This window comes from Bombus bifarius, unplaced genomic scaffold (genome assembly GCF_011952205.1).
Source record: "Bombus bifarius isolate JDL3187 unplaced genomic scaffold, Bbif_JDL3187 scf7180000008165, whole genome shotgun sequence".
NCBI lineage: Eukaryota > Metazoa > Arthropoda > Insecta > Hymenoptera > Apidae > Bombus > Bombus bifarius.
The window spans coordinates 1,081,372-1,098,868 of record NW_022884487.1 but is presented as its reverse complement, the minus strand read 5'-3'; the positions used below and the strand labels follow the sequence as shown (position 1 = coordinate 1,098,868).

Genomic DNA, 17,497 nt, shown 5'->3' with positions numbered 1-17,497 from the left:
ATATATATATATTTTATTATATTAATAACAGGAACAATGGAAAAGAGTAACATTTTTTAAAGATTAATTAATAGTAGAGATTAAGTCTGTTCGAATTTTATATACTGAATTGAATACACTGAATTTAGTGTGTCATGGAATAGATATTCGTTCGAGCAAAGAAAAACCACCCGGAAATGTAACAAACCGTCTAATTCGTGTAGCCATATATGACAGCTTTTACACCCTGCAAACCGGCTGTTTAGTGTGTCGCGCATGTTTCTCGAATAAAAACGGCGATGAAAACCGCATCCTGGAAGAACGTCCTTTGGAATTGCTGTGGAACAAAAGCACGCTTTACACATCCTCGTAAAAATGCAGACACGTAGATCGTTTAAACCGTACGAACGCACAATTGCTTATCCACGGAGGTTCGCAAGATACTCTTGGGTCGATCGTCGATAAAACCTCAATTTCTCATAGGAAGACTAATTTCAGTTCGCATGAAAAACTACCCCGACAGTTCGGTTCCACGAAAATACATGAGAAGTTCCAATAAAAAAAGAGCGAGCGAGTGAGAGAGAGAGAGAGAGAGGGAGAGAGAGAAACGACCACACGCGAACCGGTGGTAGCAGATGCACGAGAAGATGGATTCCCGTTAAAAACGGCCGATATCGTCAAAAATAATGGCGTGGAAGGAACGCATTTTGGCACGACGGACACACTAGATACCGTGGAATGGATTCGAGCCAGAGAGAATGATAACACTTAAACAAATTTTGCCTGCCTTATCTTGTCGTATATTATTCGAGGTCCAAAACATGGGGATTATACCGGACCCTTTCTGTCTTAAGTATGGTAGCACCATATTAACTGGTTTATGACTATTACTCTGTCAGTAATTAATTATTGTAGCCAAATGTATCAAGTAATTGTACGTCCAACCACCCAATGAAGAAGAAAGAAGCTATGAATTTCCTAAAAATATACTTCTCTTAATAACTGACCACACAAAAAAGCTGGTCCCATGACCAGTTAGGAAATCAGTGTTGTATGTTCTTTGTGACACCTAAGCAGAAACGACCGTAGACAGCAACTAGTCGGTAATGTCGTTACTCGCAATTATCGTGATAACTGTGCTTTCTTCCAATAGCCGGCGCTTTTTGCACAGTGATTGCGAGTCGTGCCAGACCCAAACGCACACGATAACGCTCGCCTTCTATATATATAATGCACGTGCTACACGCTGGCACCGACCAGCTGGTCAGAATCGGGACGAGCAGGCCAAGTAGTCGAGTCACGCGAGGAATTCAGCTTTGCAACGCAACGAGCGCGCGCGGGGCGCACACATACATATACACAGTCAATGCACCGCGGGGATTAGCAGCGTTCACTTTCACGTGCAATTATCTGCCTTTACGAGCTTGTCTCCCGGGAAGCATTATCGCGCGAGGGAGCGAGAGTCCTCTTGTTCCTCGTCCGTAGGGCGGACAAAGACGAGCAGGCAGACGGTTCTCAGTCGAGATCCGGCTGGTGGGCGAGAAATTTTCCAATTCTACTTTGTTAGTTGTAACAGGTTGTTCTCTCGTGAGATCGAAGCGTTTACACGCGATCGTTGCTTTATACCCGTGCAACACGAGCGCCTTGGGAATTTTTGTTTGAAAGAATGCAAGCGCGAGATATATGCCGATATATACATATATACCTACATAAAGTAAGTGCTTTTCGAGAATGCGCCATTAATGTTAAACCGAGTGTTTGTAAAGAAATTCTTCAGGACTGTTCTTTCTATACATTTATTCTTTCTATACATTATTTCGTTTTGATTTATGTGTCCTCTTCTTTTATCTCCCCTTTTCAACTATAAAGTTATGCTAGAGGTTGTTAGTTATAAAATCTTGGTGGCGCTCATGGTTGATAAAAAAGAGCTTACCATTAAAAGTTGTGTATATAGATTTCTATTGTGGTAGAAATTTCTTTCTGCTCCATGATAACGCAGAACAACTTAGTAATACAGTCTCCTAAAAACTTCCAATTGGGCTACGAACTTCTTCTTTATCCCTGTTCACTTCTCGACTTCCTCGCACAGATTACCATCTATTTAGAAGTCTCGTCCGGTTTTTCAAAAAAAAAAAAGAAAAAAAGAATGAAAATAAAGAAGAGAAAAAGAAGAACGTGAAGCCGGACTGATTAACTAAGGGACTATACTCTTTGAATCCAAGATTAAAAAACTTTCTCCCACGCTTACGGAAATGTACAGAAGTGTCCTCTGGCAAACAAAACCGTGCAGATGGAAAATATTATATTTCCGAAATTATTATGAAAAAACAAACAGGGAGGAGAAAGAAACGTACGCGTATCAACGATAGGACAAGAGTTGGTGAAACTCGAGTGATAAACAGCTTCCGAACTCCGCGCCTCTACCGTAATACCATAGTGTCGTGTTTCAGATTGAAATTCCCTAGAAACGACAGATTGCCATTTCGCGAAACAAACACGAATCCTGCTAATTGGCAATTTCGCTTTCTCTAACATAAACTTCCGCAACTACGGATATTCATGAAGACGTAACCGTTTTCATTTTCGTTATCATTTCATCTCGACTTATTTCCATCTTCGTCGTTGCTGGCTTCATCTCTCTCTTATTTTATCTACAGTTAACGTTCTTCTCTCTCTCTCTCTCTCTCTCTCTTTCTGCACGGTTAACGTCCGTTTTTTAACTATGCCATCTCCTTCGTTCTCCGTTGTATTTGCAATGCATACCGGGACTCGTGCTACCCATGGAAGATTATCCCTGGGGCATAATAAAAATTTTTCCTTCCAGATGCTACCAGACAAAATTTCCTTCGTAATGGAAGTCACTCTATTATCTTACCTCGGATAATTAGGTCGAACCGCTCTAGGTATTTTTTCCCCCAGCGTTTTCTCCCCCACTCTTGGCCGCTTAACGCGGACACGGCGTTGCAGCGGGGATAAATTCAGATGTGAATTAATGTGAGAAGAAAACTTAATGGAGGTAGCTCAGGTGGATCGAACGGCGGATTACCTTCGCGGGGAAATATAAAATTACGTGGAAATTCGTTTGACGTCTTGTTTTATCAGACGTTGATCTCTAATTTTTCACCGGCCAGCGACGTTACAACTCGGAAAGTAAGATCATTCTCCGACTTTCCGCTGCTTACTTTTGCCAGTATTTTTTTAAATTATTATGTAAATTTCTTTCATCTTATTTCAAGACGACCGAGAGAACGGAGAAAATTTTCAAGAAAACATCGCGAAAAATGTAACTACGTTCGATGAATTTCATCAGTTTGTTATCATTGCTTGTACGAAAATAAATCCGAAATACTAGCTTGCTTCGTGTTTTCGCGGTCTACGAACTTGTTTGCAGTTCGCGCAGTTGTTTGTACAGTGAGTCTGCAAACGATCACCTGGCATTCGAAATACGTACTTTTTATTCCATGAATATTGCGTACATCCCAGAAATTGCAAGCCACGCATTTCAAATCTCCTCTATTATTTTCATCCAAGTGTAACATACGTCAAAATAAAAATGTTTTACCATTTCATCTTTACTTTAATTTTGCTGCGATCTTTTTGTTAATTTTCAATCTCGCTTCCGTTTTACTAAACAAAAAGCATTTATGATGTTTTAAAACATTTAAAATGATATATAACAAAACAAAAGCTAGAAATCATTCGTAGCAATAACAATTGCTGATGTTCTGCTCAAATTTGACATATTTTTAATATTATAAAAATATAATTGAGTTAAAAATGTCTGGATGAACGCAGCAAGGTTAGTAGCAATGAGGTTTGATTTAAATGTCAAATTTAATTGAAATTTTTAGGGGTTATTTAATCATCGTGACGTAAGTTGCATCTAGTACACAAATCATCTCTACAAACCTGCAAATTGAAAATATCACTAGCCTGCGAGTGCCACTCGTAAATTAACGCGGATGAAAACGCCGCATTTATTACTTTGATTTACCCGGCGAACTGTCATGAGATAATACTTGAGCGCTAACGCTCCAATTATCTCAGACACGGGTACAAACAAATTGTCCGAAACGTTTGTCGTAGTAATTACGTGATACAATTTCACAGTAGACGAAACGTGTTCCGCGCTGCTACCGATCTAAAGCGGTTAACTACGAAAGAACAGAAAGATAACGTCGGCGTGGTCCGCGCACGAACCTTTGTAGAACTTTATGCTATCTGGTGCCACGCCCAGTTTTGCGTGTGGATAGCGTTGGAAAAAAGCACACCGGCAGGAAAAACTGGAGAAATCGAGAGAGACGCTGCGCGGAAAAAGTGTGACACCTTAACGGCCCTCTATGACCGTGACATTAGACGAATTAGGTTAGGAATAGCGCTTAGCACTTCGACCGCGATCGATAGGGTTATATCGAACGAGATTTGACGAAGCCTAGAGCCATCTACTACGTTCTCTATTAATTAAACAAGACAGGGGTGGAGTGCAGCTTCTATCTATCGAAGTGTGAAAACTGCATTCTAAAAAAATTTTGTGCGGTTGACCGACACAAATCTACCCGTCAACGATCGATACAATATTAAAAAGAAAAGGAGAAAAAAGTCGAAGAGAAGAAAATACCGGACGCAGTTTTAACTAGAAAATGTGTTAAATACTTAATTGCAGTTTACTGAATTTTCCCAATTTTGATTGTTTGATTCTAGTTTCTAACATTCTAAAGTTTTAACAATTTCTCCTTATTTCGTAAAAAAGGACGGGAGTCAAATACATATTCAAAATTGGGAAGAATCGTTAGATTGCACAATTACTATGAACGAAAATCTTCTATATGTGGAAATATGAAATCAATTTATAAATTACACATGATATATCGAAATAACGACACTTATTATCGTACGAATTATCGTTAAGCAATATATCGGAAGTTATAACGAGAATCCTTTATTCATTTGTTACAGTTGTAAAAAATGTTCTCGTTAATAACTTCCTCGTTCATAACAAAATATTTTGCAATATAGAAGATGACATATGAACTAACCTAAAGTTCGCAGTGCGTTCTTGTTTTACTTGCGCTTCACATAACCTATCGCTTATGCTGTTTAAATCAGGAACGTATGCATTCTTTCAGCCAATTAAAAGATAGTTAAAGTAGCGGTAGTTATGTCGGGCCAGAACGAGTGACAATATCAGAAATACGTTGATAATTTCGTTTTTCCGTCGAGTGATACACCAGGTGGAGATAATTAATTACACCTGGAAATAATTAACTGCGCCATTGCAACTGCGCTCTAATGAATTCACGGTACATTTACTTTCGCAACGAATTATTTCCCTTTAGCAAAGGAAGAGGAAGGGAACTGAGGCGGGAGGAGATGAAGGAGGAGGTGGGGGATACTATGGCAAAAGGCGTCGCTTCTTTTGAAAAACAAAGGCGCCGCAACGGACGCGCGATACACAATGGCACGAAGCTCGTCTGAGTAATAAAATTAAACTCACTTCAATTTAAACTCTCCTTTGTAAACTTTCGCGAAATGATTTTAAAGCACCGCGCCGCAAGAATCATCGTAATCGCGCCGCGGAAAACAAAGCATCCTTTCTCTCTTTTCGTCCGGCTCACTCGCTTCCTCTATCACTCGTTCTTCCCTATCAACACTCGTTGTTCTTTTACCTTCGTTTCTGTAAATCGGTCCAGATGCTACAGACGTTCCTTTTTTCGTTGCTAAACCATTGCGATCAGAGTTAATTGAGAAGCGAACGTTCAAAGGAAAATTGTTACTTTTCTCTTACGTGATTGTTACGTTTGTCGTTCATGATTTCAATTTGTCTGAAAGTATTAGGAATTTGATAAACATAGATCCTGTGAAAAGAAAAGATGGGAGAAGAGGAAGCAAACGAAGCTGAGGCAGAGGTAATATTTTAATCTGTGTAATGATTTCACCGAATACTCAGGGAACAGGAAGCCTGTCGTCATTGATTGTACGTGACAAGTGGCTTTTTATTATCCTATCTTTATTACATGAGACGTATCATTACGCAAGCCTCATCAATCGGCACCACTACTTGGTTCTTTAATTCGAAGATTTCACTATATCTTGAAATCTATTACAGACTGGCGGTCGTGTATAATTTATGTACATCTTATTACATTTTGTCATTGGTAACTTTATACTTTAATACTGAAGTTTCTTCAAATCTCAAGATATCTTGGAGATTTAAATATTTTCGTTTGAGGGCAGATTAACATTACACTTACTGTCACACTTTGTTTCTTTATTGCTGCAATCGTTGGTTTCTTCTCACTGCATCTTTTTAAGTCTTATAGTTTCCCTTTTGGTTTTTTCCTTACTGTCGGTATCTCATATTTGATCGCAGTGTGCTACTTTTGTTACCATTGTAATCCTTCCTTGATATCTTTGTGTCTTTTTATTGCAGAATTGCACAAGCAATTTCACTTATGTGAGATTTCTCTCACAGTAGGATTGTTTCCCCGAATGTAGAAATTTTTCTAAGTTCCAATTTCATCACGATAGAGTGTACCCCAGGAAGTTATTGCCGAAGGGAAGTCCGTTGGATGATAGGTTATTTTCCACCGCTGATTCGAGATGGACATTGTACAGAAATAGCTGGAACTGAAAGAGACGCTCTCCCTCTCCTCAAATACGTTCATGGTAGTTAAGGTCGTTGGCAGGGACAATTTTGGAGACGGTGGTCGATAATGACCGTTATTTAATCACCGCATAGTTGCTTGTGGTAGCTTATTGACCAAAGGAATAGTTTTGATAATATAGGCTAGTTTAGGACACCTCGGCACTAGTCGACATTTATTTGATCAGACAGAGAATCCGAATATGAAATTGATGAGATAGAAATCTTTCGTTAAAAGTATTTGTATGTCCACTCATATTTGGAAGAATCTTAACAATTTACCATAACAACACACGCAATCGAATATTCTTTAAGAAGATACATAAATATGTGTTTTAATGTCTTCCTAATTGGCAACAAGATGCGAGCAACTCTGAGAAATATACGGTATTAAATTTAAAGGAGTGCTAACAATTTATTGTACTAATACACACAGTCGAATATTTCCTAATAAGATATAATAAGTACTTCAGTGCCTTTCTAATTGGCAGCAAGATTCAACCAAGCCTGGCTATTAATAAGAGAGTCTATATCAAGAATTTTATTCTATCTTGGTGTGAAATGGGTAGAAATGGATAGAGGGGAGTGAAACAATGATACCTGACACCCAACCCGAGATATACTCGGCGTTCTGAAATCGATACTCTATATAAAAACAATTGAATGTGGAGAGACAGACCCTGGGCAACTGAAATGAAAGAAATACATACATATGTATCACTGTACCATGTATAAGTTCCTCTCCATTGAAGATATTTCCAGCAGATAAAAATAGATAGGAATATTCATTAGCAGAAAGGTGAGCAGTCACTGTACGTATAATAGTAAGTATTACATTTACTGATTTCACATTCTAATTCTAACCTATCATTTCACACACTGCATCATTTGAGTTCATATACTTCTATGCTCTAGTGAACAAATTGACAACATCAATCAATCATTCTATGGTCTAGTGAACAAATTGACAACATCCAAATGTTCAGTTGCATCTGCGAGTCCAAAATTGCAGTCGAGTTTGAAGAACATATATGTAAGTAACTTAACCTCTTTCCAGCGAATGAAAAAGGTACAATACACTATGTACAGTCAGGGAAGTTATTGCATCAACCGGTATCGGTATAAGTACTTTAATTTAGAACTATGTTATATTGTGGAGTCTACTACAACGGTTTATCCGGCCGTATATGTTACCGTACGTGTCCAAGAAGACATAGGATCACTATGTCGTAATCCTCTTCCCATCGACACGAAAATGCGACACTGATTGGAGAAGTTGACGTAAAAGCGCCTCGTTACGCACAAGGAGCCTTTTAACAGGGTCACGCCAGATTACCTCGTTTATTTATAGGCCGACGAAAAAATTGATCGCGACACCGATCGAACGACCCAGCTTTGAACTTTCGAACCGGACAATATCTTTATAGTTTGGCTTACAGTTGACCAGTCTTCCCTCGACTAATGAGGTCTTAACCTAACTTTCGTAAGCATATCTTAAATTTTTCTGAAAGGGCACCAGTTTCGATACAAAGTGTATTAAATGCGACATATATTTATTTTAATTAAATCAGTTTATCTTTTCTTATACTATTACTTAGAACTAGGAGCAGTAAGCGTCACAGTAGGAAATGTCATTTCCGTCGGTCATATTAGATATATTTCGCTAAATTAATATTTAATAAAATTTAATCGTATTTTCTACGATAGTGTATATATGATTTTTAGTGTATATAGAACTGAACAGTGCATAGAACTAGGAGCAGTAAGTGTCATAGTAGGAAATGTCATTTCCGTCAGTCATATTAGATATATTTCGCTAAATTAATATTTAATAAAATTTAATCGTATTTTCTACGATAGTGTATATATGACAGCGTATTTTACGATTGGAAATATGTTTTCAGATTGCCTGTACGAGTAACGTTAATTGACGGGAAACATAATTTCCATCCTCTGTGAAAAGGTTAACGTGTCGAATGAATTTCCGGTCTTTACGAGAAATTTAGGAATCCAGAAATTTTTTTGTAGTTTACTCGGAGAAGTTGATACGACCGGTTCCTACGTTTCCGGTACACGTAGTAAGAGAGGAAACGATAAAAGGGTATGGCGGTACAGTTGCGCGCTACGTGAGTTTAGTTCGGAAAGTTTTATCGGTCAAAGTTGCTGGATACTGAGGATTTCGAAATTCGATTCTCTCAACTCGGGAGAGAACCCGCTATCCGTAAAACGAATGATTGTTTAACATGGATTATTAACGATCTGCCTGACGATAGAACGATAGAAATTCAAGAAGAAAATTTCCATTTTCTTCGTATGTAAACGAACCATATTCTCATTTTGCTTATATCGAAGAAAAACAAAAGAACCATTATTCGTGTAATGACCCACATTTAACTAGGAGGTTGGCATATTTCATTGATGGCCGGAAAGCTGATACGGTTTAACCGGTTTCAGCGCGTAGCACGCGCCAATAAAGTATACACAGTGGCTGTGCGTAACAGTAGCTTTTAATAATTACACCAACAAGACAAATTTAATATTAACCGTGAAACAGGTTCTTGTGTACCTGTGAATGCTGTTTACACACGCTTTTCTTGTATTAAAATGGATCTTTCAATTATTTGAAGGATAAAATCTGACATTCCGAAGAAATATAATCTAATGGCATTTCTCTTTGCACGAGCATTCCTGCAAATGATTATCGACCGAGTCATAAATCTTTGTAAAAATGGGCGGGGACCATTTCATTTGTGGCACATTTTACGAGAGACCTCTACAATCCCTACGGAGGGAACGGCAAACCATTTGCGGATCGTTTCATTCGAATCGTCGCCGACGGTGTCTCTCTATTGGATAAGCAATTGCAAGTGCAAACATTTGCTCGCAATCATTTATGCTCGCTGGTGTGGGCATCATGAGTGAATGTCTCACCAGCGTTGGCTTTCGCTGAATCTTGACTGGAAATTGCGTTTGAACTGAGAATGTTTACCGATGTTACATTCATTGTTCACAGAACCATTATCAAAAGGTGATTGTGTAACCAAAGTATGTTCTCGTTTTAAACCTCTCGATGCATCATGAACATAATAATACTGATTAATAGTTCAATCGATAAAACAGTCCGTACGCGAACATTATCTAATGATTTATAATTTCAGGTAGAATAATCTCCATGGGATATCTGCATAACCAAGATACAGAAAGATGTACAACTGAAGTAGGTTAGGAATATGCTTCCACTAACCTATATTCTCTCATGGTCTCGCTCGTCCAGTGGAAAAGCATCATTACGTTCCGAAGCGTTCGTCGTACAATGTCACCAACGCTGTCACGATTCTCATGCACACATGCGTAATTACTCCGGTGACTGAAGCACGTCAATTCGGGCTGCACTACACGTAGCATTAAAACTCTCATGGCGCGGCGTAGGTTTGGCCGTTAGTTTGTAAAACCGCGAAACGTGGTGTGAGCAACATACGAGTCGATACATGCAAGCTTTACCAGGTATAAAAAAAATCCATTGCATTTTACTTAACTTTTTCAGTGGCCACCGACAAGTTTTATTAAACCGTCGTTCGCATTTTTACGGAGGGGAAGGATATATACGTAGACCGACGAACGAATAGCTCTTTTCGCGAGCCATTATATGCGTTCCCGCCTCGATTTACCAGCTGCTCAGGGAGTTAGACGAAAGTTGAACGAGAATCAGGCCTATACATAATACGAGGACCGTTGCATAACGCGTTGGCGTTGCGATCGCGTCTAAAGCTCAAAAACACGTTACTTCAGAATCCATCTCCTTACAGCTTTATGCAGCATTTACAAGACAAGTAGCGCACTCGCGCGATTTACCCAGACGAAAATCACTTAAGCTTCTTTTGTCCGCGCTGTTTCAGCGGTTCAAACGTATACTTGAAAATATATATTTTCAACGGATCTGACGCGCATTTAAATGTACCATTCGGTCGATATAAAAATGCGTTTCGATTACAAGCAAACAGACAGACTTGGCTGGAACTATTTACGATTCGCGCTAATATTAAGGAATAAATAATTGTGGAAACATTTACCTTTGGGAACGTTGTTTCCGATAAATGATTCACTGCGCGAGCGCCACAAATATTTGCTATTCGTCCACATTTTCAATTAACACTATTTTATGTTGCACGCGCATTTTAAAAGTGGCAATTCAAACAGGGTTTCCAGGAAAACGAAAAACTATTCGCAAGCTTACAAAAATGATTTGCAATAAATACACGATGTTGGCAAAAAAATATGGATTCTACGAAGCAACGATCAAATATTATTTTTGGAATCCTCCATTACTCTAACACAGAATTGAAGTATTTCGAGTCGTGACACTTTTGAGACACGTATAAAGATGTATTTCTTCACGAATTAAGAATTTAAGAATTGGTGAAACAATAACCTAGCACTGGCAACGTATATGATAGTAATACGATCACGGATCACTTCGGATGAAAGGGATATTATTTTCAAGGAATATTTCGTTACGGTGGGTACCGGGTAATTGAGTTAACTGACCGAGAAGACGTGTACGGCAAAAGGTAAGTCGAGGCTTGTTGGATGCGAACTTGGGTTAAGGATAGAGACTAGCCAAGTTCGGGCCAACTTCGGATCAGGTTCGGGTCAGAAACCTGTCGGAGACAAGGCACAGACGGGCCAGAAACGGGACTCTCTCTTCGCTGTTTCCCCCCTCAGCTATTATAAAATTACGCTGCGAGACATTCTCGAGAACGCAACGTCGAGCAGTACGAAATTTTCACCACGTGCTTCCCCCTTTGCCCTCTCCCCTCTCCCCCATAATTTAGCATAAAGTTTTCGATACGTATACATTATATACAGGGTGGGCCATGCGAACTGTTCCCTCAGAAACCAAGGGAAATATTAATTTAACATTTTTTCCAGTTTAATGAAATGAGAAAATGAATTATGCGGTGTACGAATATTCTTTTGGTACTACTACTACAAGTTTTTGTTATTTTTCGAAATGAAGCGCTGTATTCAATTCGCTTTACTTAGATAGATGTTGCCAAATTTAATAATATCTACTTGAAACATTTTCTGTTATTCCACATAACTGACGCTACGAATTATATCTTTCCTAAGAAAAGCTTTATAGAACACCCTATACATACAAGCGTGTTGAAGGCAAATAATAGAGGTTTTAAGTTGCCTTTAATCACGAGAATTTAAATTAAGCTAAGTTTAATTTATGGTTGCCATTAAATCAAAGATATCCCTCATAGTACGCATCACTGTAAATCGGATTTAACTTCCAACCTTCCAATTTCCCAACGATTCGCGTCTATACGATCGCGAGTTCGAGATCATATTTGTCGTCGTGGCAGGTTCCGTCGGCAATGTTAACTTACAACAGTTCGATCATATGGTAATAAAATCAAACCGCGTTTAGAGAACAACAGTTTTCGAAATATCGACATTATCGATACACAGGTGGCGCCCTCGTCCCGAATCAACATATTCCATTAACGAAATGGACAATCTGTGTCTATGCGTTCCGTAAATCCGTTTTGACCGATATTTCGATACACATTGTGTATCAGCCGCGACATGATTTAATACTGGAAGATGTTAATTAAAATCTCAACGCTATAGGGCTGGCGATTTTCTTTCTTGATAAATTATAGGGCTTCGAGACACCCCTATGATCCGTGAGAAATTATTAATTATATCGATCAGGGCCAACCTATATTATCCATCCACCTGTAATCGATGATGATAAGTCGTAGCTGACTGATCGGGAGTAATTTATGGCTGTTTAATGTAACTTGATATTTTTCTTATCGAGCGCGCGCGACCGCCTAAGTACAAGCCTTCGACGATTCAACGCAGGAAGTTCCGACCTCGATCTCTTCTTTATTGGCTTCAATATTCTAACATGAAAACTGATCCTTCGAGGAAGCTGAAGGCAAATAGAATTACCGACTCAGAATAGGAGAAAAAAAAGAAGGAATCAAACAAAAGAATAGAATAACCCTTTGGACTTTAGACTATTAGATCACCATTGATATGATGAAAACACTATTCTTCAACCTCTTCTTTCGAGAAGTTATTTTAAGTATTACTCGTTGAAGACTAAAACGGCGTAGACTGAATTTTAAATAAGCGTAAAAAGCTTTTTTGTGTCTAACTTATGAACTTATCAAAACCAAAAGAGATGAAATCAGGGTTCATAGGTCAGGAATATATAAAAAATTATAAGAAAAGAATAAATTATAAATTATATTAGAAAAGCGATCTAACCTATAAAATGTCTAAGCTAGAACAAACTTAGAATTGGTCAAGAAAATAATGGAACCAACTATGTGCAAAAGGTTAAAAAATGAAATTTGTATTTTACCTTAACCAAAAAAAGACCGAAGTTTAAGAATCAAGGATTGAAGGAGACAAAATGACCCGCCCGACCGAAGGTAAGTAAACGAAGTTGAAAAAAAACAGGATATAGACGAAAAGAAAGAGAGAGAGAGAGAGAGAGAGAGGAAGAGACAGAGAAAGTACACAGGGGAAAAGATAAACAGAAGAAAACAATTTCGAGAAAATGAGAAAACGGAGTATCACGGAAAGAGTGGATAGAGAGGAGCGGAAAGGGAAAGGACAGAGCGAAGAGGAACGAGAAGACTGTCGATACGCAACTTGTCTGGTGGTACAGGCATAGACTACGTTTACTTTAGATCTGCAGTGCATACAGAGAGTGCAGACAGGTTTTATTAACCCCCTCTCGACCACTCCGCGAACGTGTATCCCGGATATATACGCTTTCCCTACGAGTTGCTTCCTCGATGTTCAACCCGAAGCCACACGGCTATATACTTGCAATCGATCGTTGGCACGACGCCACTGCTATTTCTTCTTCTTCTTCTTCTTCTTTTCTTTCTTTATTTCTTCCCTCTTTTGCTTCTTCTACTTGTACTTCTTTTGCTTCTTAGTTTCTTTCATCGTCTGCTTCTTTTACCCTTACTCCCACCACTTACTACTTCTCTTATTCTCTTCCCTTTCCACGTTTCTTCACAACCAACGATGGATTCTTCCCCTTCTTCGCAGTATCTGTGCATTCCTTTCCCACGAGCTATGAATTTACTTTCGATGATATTGTTCTTGTGCCGCTAGCACGCCCCCGATAAAAATCTGAAACCTTTTCTAGGGAACATCAAGTTTATCGTTGATCGTCCTCGATGCCGAGGTTGGTAACTGAATTTTAATGGGGAGTTTTAGGGGATTCCACGAAGGGACGATTCTGCTAAAACTCCCCATTAAGCATTCTTAGTCACCTAACCTATTAAAGGGGCAACGTTAACGCAACATCTCATTTGCACTCTTTTTCAATCATTCCACTGACACGTCATATTTCTAAGCCTGATATAACCTTAAAAATTCTAACCTTAAAAATGTCATTTGTTTCTTCATAGCGAGAAACGCAAAGTGTGAGTGAAATAGAAAGACATATTTAGCAACTTAGTATCTTGATAAAGAAAAAGCAGAATATTCCTTCATACAAGAAGAAAAAAGCATTTCCTTATATAAGAAATATAATTTATAGGTTAATAATAGTAATTTCAGGTTAGGTAACACAAATAACTAGTGCTAGAGAGCAATCGTTTCAAAGCCATTAAGATATACGAGGAACAACGGTGGCGATGAAAATAGTGTATTTCTAGCGTGAAATCAGATTGTTTACAATTTGAAAGATAACCTGAAACGACATTTTTGTACATAAACTTTCCCCTTGTATCGATGTCTAGAAAGACACAATGTAAATATCGTCTACTTTCGTCAACAATCACTACAATTATTTAAATTATCCTAACGCTACGTTTGTTAACACAACCGTACCAGTATTTCAATTTAGGTTAGAGTTTCCGTAACTACAGCCGTGAAAACAGTAGTCGTTATGTCAATTAGCATTGAAAAACTAGTCGTCGTTCTGAAGCGGTGTCGACAATGGCGACGACGACGGCGACGCAAGGCAAACAGTCTCGCGTGAACAAAAACACCGCGCGCAAAGCATGACACGCTGAAAGGAGGATAAATATTTAGTCAGCAAAAGTGCTCATAGATACGTTTTCAACGCACTAAAAATTACATTTAAACGCAACCTGAACGAGGTATTAATGCCTCCTCTCCCGTCAGGTCTGGGGGCTATCCTATCGTTTAATTGGCCAGTGTAAATCACCGCGGGGACACAAATATTTTCTTCCAATCGTTTCGCTTTAATCGGGTGCGTGCACACCGCCGATCTACCGGTTACTATGACGACTTTTGATTAAAGCACCGTTTCAAATTGGCTTTGTGCGTTTGCACTTAACAAAAGCCTTTACAATGGCCCCTCTCGCAACCAGAGTTTAATATAATAGGTATTAGTGAGATGTTACGAGTGCTACTCGAAGGGGTTGGCAATACCTCGGTAGGAGGTACTCCCGGGGGTACCCAACTGTTCGAACTCGTCGAAGGGTTACGGTCGCTGAAAGATTGGCGCAAAAGGAGATGCAGTTCGGAAAAGGGACAAGGAGGGAAGAAAATATTGAAAGAAACAGTGTTGAATAACATGGTCGCGTAAGAGGGAAAGCACTGTGGTACGAAACGTGAGACGAAGAAAGAGACAAGCGTTAAGAGAGAATATATATAGGGTGAGTCATTTAACACTGTCACTTACAGTAACTCACGAAAGTATTAGCTTATCCCAAAAGTTTCTTTCGTTTTATAAGGAAATAATAGCTGCACAACATTTTTTGTTTTATATTATTTTGTTGAATTATGTATGATCCATTTTATTCTATTGGAACAATGCATCTACTGTGCATCTATTATTTCCTAATAAAACGAAAGAAACTTTTGGTACAATCTAATATTTGGGCACTCGTAGGAACGTATTGTGAATATGTTACTAGTGTTATAGAAAACATTTTGAAATTTCAAGAAGAGCAAGGATGGTAATATGAAGTATGAGGTACATAGAGACAAATAGAGGTTAGGAGAAGAAGAACAGTTTCAAACAGAAGATTGTATAGTATCAAGGATGATTAGACCACTTAAAGATATATGTCGATAATTATTGATTTTTAATCGCATATATCTTACTAGGTTTTATTCAACGTTCAAATATTCTTTCTAATCGCCATTAAAATCATCAAGATAACCTTCGTATCTTTATAAAAAAAGGCAAAATATTTCTTCACACTTTCACATTTTCTTCAAGAAGAAAAAAGCATTTCTTTATATAAGAAAAATAATTGGCGAGCAATTTCAGATTAGGTAACTCATAACCAGTGCTAGAGAGCAATCGTTTCAGAACTATTAAGATATATGAGGAGCAACGGTGGTGAGAAAAAAAGTAAAAAACAAGAGTAGTGCAAAGAAAAGATGGTAAAGAAAGACGCAGAAGGAAATATATATATGTATATATATATATGTAAAAACTGGCACATGCAAAAGCAGATAAGGAGGGAATCGAAGGTAAAAAAGAAACACGAGAAACAAAAAGTAAAATAAGAAGGATGAAAAGAATCTAAGAAAATGAAGATGAGTGAAAGTAGAAGTGGAGGAAGTGGGAAGAAAGAAAAGAAAAGCAAGACATTTCTCTCTCCCTTTCTCCAATTTTCAGACTACCAGCTGAACCTAAGGTCTTCTATTTCTCAACCTGTTGAACTTCTCACCTACATGACGCACGATTTGTTTTCCCTGAACGTTACCACCGGAATGCTCACTGGTATTCTCTTGCCTGTTCTCGCTCGCACCAAGTGTAAAACAGGGAACAAAATGGAAATGGATTAAAGCAGCCGTAAACGTCTATAACGTCCATTAGGTACAAATCACAATCGAACGATTTCCATGAATGTTAACGACGCTATTTTACATATTTCCGATTCGATCTATTTACAAGCTCTTCCTTTGTTATAGCAACAAACATTCTCATTTTACAGCCTTCGTAACATCGTAATTCGTACTCTGAGGCTGTATTATCTCTCAAGATGCGACCAATACCACAGCGAGTGTAAACATGAATTAACAACGAGACGCTGTCAACGCAATTTTATTCCGACCATTTGATATATCGAGGCGTGACACCACAGTGAGTTAAGATAGCTGTCTGATGAGAAAAAAATTATACATTTGATCGTTTTCGATTAGGTCTGTTCCTTTATTGAAATGCTCGTAATGGAAAAAGACACGAAGCTAAAGGAGGCGTCGGAAAGCAGGAAAAATTTCGCTTCAGGCAAATCATATACAGGGTGTTTGGTAACTGGCGGTACAAGCGGAAAGGGGGTGATTCTACGCGAAAAAAGAAGTCGAAAATATAGAATACAAATTTTTCGTTCGAGGCTTTGTTTTCGAGAAAATCGACTTTGAATTTTCGCTCGGTACGCGTGCGGTACGTTATAACGGATCTCGCTATAGATCGTTGTCTCGATAGAAAAATTAAAGAAAAAAAAATAAAAAACAAATTTTTATTCTATATTTTTGACTTCTTTTTTCGCGTAGAATCAGCCCCTTTCTGCTTGTACCACCAGTTACCAACCAGCCTGTATATTGTAAAATAAGTCAGAAATTCGGTGTGACCTAAAACCAAACGAAGTTCAGTCCGAGAGAATCCTAGATGGCGCAAACGAAGTGTGTCAAACTGTAGTCGCCCTGTGCCCGCGCGTTCGCCTCGCTATGCTTCTTGCATTCCGCGGTGTACTCTGCGCATCGCTTTCTCTGGCTTCGTTCCTTTCACGCGCGTCTGCATATATTTATCGTTAAGTTACCTTTATACAAACACCCCGGGCAAGATAGATCGCGCGCACATCGTGAACATCGCAAACGCGACCCTTTACTTGTGTAGTAATGCTTACT

The 17,497-nt window shown here is 38.6% G+C and overlaps 1 protein-coding gene and 1 long non-coding RNA gene across 2 annotated transcripts in view; one reads left to right on the top strand and one right to left on the bottom strand.

Moving 5' to 3' along the window:
• LOC117209072 overlaps window positions 1-17,497 on the bottom strand; it is a 125,594-nt gene that overhangs the window by 14,658 nt on the left and 93,439 nt on the right. The gene's annotated exons all lie outside the window — the stretch shown is intronic.
• Window positions 7,574-10,801, top strand: LOC117209078. The gene is made up of 3 exons (XR_004487843.1): window positions 7,574-8,105; window positions 8,527-9,650; window positions 9,781-10,801. It is a non-coding gene; the product is annotated as an uncharacterized LOC117209078 (long non-coding RNA).